Here is a 5,255-nt window from a genome sequence, read left to right as displayed (position 1 = left end):
GGATTTGAGTGAATTTGGTATGGTTAGACTAGTGACTGAATGTGTGTTCATAATTTGTGACTTTTATCCGATTCTGAGACGTGGGCCCGAGGAGGATTTTTGGACGTTTTCCTATTTTCCTACCTTAGCTTTGAATTAATTAGTTAAACTAGTTGCTTGTAGTTTTATTTACATTATGTAATTGATTTTATTAGATTTTGTCCATTCTGAGTTGGATACTCGTGGCAAGAGTGTGATATCGGATTGATTTTGAGCTTGGTTCGAGGTAAGTTGCTTGCCTAACATTGTGTGTGAGAACTCCCCTTAGGATTTTGGTACTGTTCTTATATGAATGCCGTTTACGTGAGGTGATGAGTATGTACACGTGCTAATTGTTGAAAACCCCCATTTTCATTAAGTAAATATCTACGTTTTTCTTGTATTTGAGCAATACTAGTATGTGAAGTCTCCTGTTTAGCTTAGGAATACATGCTTATGTGGCTTAACTGTCTTATCTGTTTTAACTGCTTACTTGGATTCTGTGTAGCATGTTAGAGTAGGAATTACCTGTTCTTTGATATGAACTTGAATAGAACTGTAGATTTTCTTGTTGAGATTGTTGTGTATTTCTTTGGGACTACAGAACGGTATTCCGAGAGATCCCCTTGCATATTTATATTTGGGACTACTGGACGGTGTCCTGGAAGATCCCCCTGTACTGGATATTTACTTTGGGACTATGGAACGGTATTTTGGAAGATCCTTCTGCACTATTACGATTTGGATTGCAAGACAGTATCCCGGGAGATCTTATGTACTTTTACGTTTGGGACTATGGGACGGTATCCCGGGTGATCCCGTGTTTCTTTTATCTGTGTATTGAGTTAACTCTTCCTGTGATTTCATTTCATTGACTATTAGCAATCATATTCTCTGCCATATTTTATACTGTTTTATCTTTATATATATATATAACCAGTAGGGCCCTGGCCTGATCTCGTCACTACTCGACCGAGGTTAGGCTTGACACTTACTAGGTACCGCTGTGGTGTACTCATGCCCTTTCCTGCACATATTTTTTGTGTGCTGATCCAGCTTCTTCTGCTCAAGCATACTATCCGTAAGGCGAGGTGATCCAGAGACTTCGAGGTATATCTGCCGCGTCTGCACACCTAGAAGTCCCTCTCCATTCTCCCTCACTTGTAGTCTTCTTGTATTTCCTTTTGTTTAGAATTGTGGAGTTAGAACACTATGTATTTGTTTAGCTTATGATTCATGAGATTTCGGGGAGTACTATGTTTCAGTTCGAGAGTGTTATTATTGTATATACTGAGCGACATTTTAAACTCTTTTATTAAATTTACCTATTAGTTGGCTAGTTTTGTATCTTTAATTCATTTTTCCGCAAATTGTTAGGATTACCTAGTCGTAGAGACTAGGTGCCGTAACGACAGTTTACGGAGGGAGAACTTGGGTCGTGACAGTTTCCCACCAAACCGCATTTGCGCCCCTTTGGCCACTTCTGCGTCTCCGCACCTGCGGCTAAAACCTCGCAGGTGCAGTTACACCAGATGATAGCAAGCTTAACAAATCTTCATAAGGCCGAATTCAATCTGTTAACCACCCGGAATCCCCCCGAGGCCCCTGAAACCCCGTCCAATCACACTAACCAATTCCAAAACATAATGCAGACCTGCTTGAGGCTTCAAATTATATCAAACAATGCTAAAACTATGAATCTCACTCCAATTCAAGCTTAATGAACTTTAGAACTTCAAACTTCTACATTCAATGCCGAAACCTATCAAATCACGTTCGATTGACCTTAAATTTTGTACACAAGTCACAATTGACATTACGGGCCTACTCCAACTTCCGAAATCGAAATCCGACCCCGATATCAAAAAGTCCACTTCAAGGTCAAACTTCTCAAAAACCTTCAAATTTCTAACTTTTGCCAAACGACTCCAAAATGACCTACAGACCTCCAAATCCACTTCCAGATGTGCTCCCAATACTGGAATCACCATATGGAGCTATTCTCAGAGTCGAAATTCCAAAAGGACATCGATAACATTGAAATGCACTTCAACCCAAATTTATGAAATTCTTCCAAAATGCTAACTTCCACAATAGGCACTGAAACGCTCCCGGGTCATCCAAAACTCGATCCGAACATATTCTCAAATCCAAAATCATCAGAAAAACCTGCTGAAACGTTCAAATCCTGATTCCGAGGCCGTTTACACTAAAATCTAATCTCCGTCAATTCTTCCAACATAAAGCTTTCGAAATGAGAATTTTCTTTCCAATTCAACTTTGAACTTCCCAAAACTCAATCCCGACCACGCGTACAAGTCGTAATACCTAAAGTGAAGTTGCTCATGGCCTCAAACCACCGAACGATGCGGTAGAGCTCAAAATGACTGGTCGGGTCGTTGCATTCTCTCCCACTTAAACATACGTTCGTCCTCGAACATGCCAAGAACTGCGCCGAAGTTGTCTAAAATCATTGTTTAACACCTCGTGCACCAACATGTGCTACCACAACTCAGTTAAGCACACTGGCTTGAGTAAATCTGAAGATTCCCCTTCTTGTTTAGTCAAATTAGCCTTAAAGCCAAATTCCAATACTCAGAATCTTCTGTCAGGCCTGTTTCCAACATACGAACACCGTATCAATCTCTATGCGATGCACCAATACCTGATTGCATACCCTTTGCTAAATCCACTCTATGCACTGCATAACTCACATGACCATAATAGCATCCTCTGATAACAATAGCCAAAATTCACGAATCCGATGCTTACAATGCACCTCATGACACATATAAGTCATGTTCCAACTCTTGCAATACTGCCACGATGGAAGAGGTGTGTAAAAACTCATAACCAACTGTCGAGTCAATAATTCATTGAGTCTCTCCTTCTGACAAGAACCACTGCCTCGTTGTGAACTAAAAAAATCTATATTTGCTCTTTAATATACTTCATATAAATCTGACCGCACTGATCCTAGGTCCAATAATCTCGTCTCACCCAGTATAAGTTGCTCAGGAAATAAGCCACTTCAGACACGACCAAAATCCTCACATGATTCCACAATATGCCAACAAGCTACCAACTCGAATGTGATACATAAGGAAAATGAACTCTGGAAAGGACTACTCAACCCACGCACTAACTAGACCACCGAAAAGGTGTTATGAACCTTCCTCAGAAGATGGAAAAGAAAACACACAAAAATAGCTATAGGGAAATGTACTCTACATCACACTTTTGCGGCATGCAACCCGATCCAAACAACATATTTGTGGCAGCGTGCCACCTGATTCATACATAACAATCTATAAGGAATTACTTACCGAGCTAAAATGCTCATACCTGCAAAATACCCGAATATCGGCCACGAGCACGCCAAGTGCATAATACCATCCCTAGGGAGACAGATAACACCATATGCTGCAAAACTCAAGCACAACTAAGGTGCGATAGATGATCTGAATCTCGAGAGCCATCCTGCTCACATAACACCATCGCTACGTGGAACCTCAACACATATGAAATCATCAAACTGTTTCACAACTCACACGGCACAATATAGTATTACATGAAATAGCCGGCGGCAAAATAACATCCAATGTCCGAAAACTCCTCCACAAGGAGAGTTATGCTGAAATGAACACATTCGGCCCGATATAGAGCCCACATTCATATCTAGATCCATCCACGGACCTCAAGTCGATTCTGACCGTACCGCACTAGGCTAATAACCTTTCAAGGATCTAGGGTAATCCTTTTTCCCATGACACACAAGATTAGCTGCCAAATCCGAAACAAACATCCTCAGTTCTTAACCAAATGAACCGACCGCCCTTCAGGCATAAATTCTCATACCAAATGTCTGGGGATGCGTTCGCGAAGGTTTGGACTCCAGTGTATCGCAAACGTGTGAGGGGCATTGCGTTCGCGTTGGAAAGTTGGAAAAGCTGGGACCCCAAGAGTTTACTCATCGCGTTCGCGTAGGAAGAGTCGCGTTCGCGAAGGCTCTAGCACCTAAAGCTTCGCCTTCGCGAGAAGGAGCTCGCGTTCGCAAAAGAGGAAAAATGAGTAGATGAGTTTTGTTCTACGCGAACGCGAGGTGGTGGTCACGTTTGCGATGAAGGTCGTAACTAGGCCGAATTTAAAGTTCAAAATGAGGGTTTGAGTTCATAACTTCAAAAATTGATTGAGAGCTCAGTAAAAGGTGAAATTTGGAGAGATATTTGAAGGAAGTTTGTGGATAATGATTCCTAACTCCTTTTTGATTATACCCCATTAATCTAAACACGAATTCATCATTTAATTTTGGATTTGGGTTGAAAAATTGGGGAAAATTGAGGAAAGTTCTTAGGTCGAATTTTGAGATTTTGATCGAGATTTGATATCGGATTTGAGTGAATTTGGTATGGTTAGACTAGTGACTGAATGTGTGTTCATAATTTGTGACTTTTATCCGATTCTGAGACGTGGGCCCGAGGAGGATTTTTGGACGTTTTCCTATTTTCCTACCTTAGCTTTGAATTAATTAGTTAAACTAGTTGCTTGTAGTTTTATTTACATTATGTAATTGATTTTATTAGATTTTGTCCATTCTGAGTTGGATACTCGTGGCAAGAGTGTGATATCGGATTGATTTTGAGCTTGGTTCGAGGTAAGTTGCTTGCCTAACATTGTGTGTGAGAACTCCCCTTAGGATTTTGGTACTGTTCTTATATGAATGCCGTTTACGTGAGGTGATGAGTATGTACACGTGCTAATTGTTGAAAACCCCCATTTTCATTAAGTAAATATCTACGTTTTTCTTGTATTTGAGCAATACTAGTATGTGAAGTCTCCTGTTTAGCTTAGGAATACATGCTTATGTGGCTTAACTGTCTTATCTGTTTTAACTGCTTACTTGGATTCTGTGTAGCATGTTAGAGTAGGAATTACCTGTTCTTTGATATGAACTTGAATAGAACTGTAGATTTTCTTGTTGAGATTGTTGTGTATTTCTTTGGGACTACAGAACGGTATTCCGAGAGATCCCCTTGCATATTTATATTTGGGACTACTGGACGGTGTCCTGGAAGATCCCCCTGTACTGGATATTTACTTTGGGACTATGGAACGGTATTTTGGAAGATCCTTCTGCACTATTACGATTTGGATTGCAAGACAGTATCCCGGGAGATCTTATGTACTTTTACGTTTGGGACTATGGGACGGTATCCCGGGTGATCCCGTGTTTCTTT

This window comes from Nicotiana tabacum, chromosome 18, assembly GCF_000715075.1.
Source record: "Nicotiana tabacum cultivar K326 chromosome 18, ASM71507v2, whole genome shotgun sequence".
NCBI lineage: Eukaryota > Viridiplantae > Streptophyta > Magnoliopsida > Solanales > Solanaceae > Nicotiana > Nicotiana tabacum.
Note: the sequence above shows the minus strand (reverse complement) of the source record.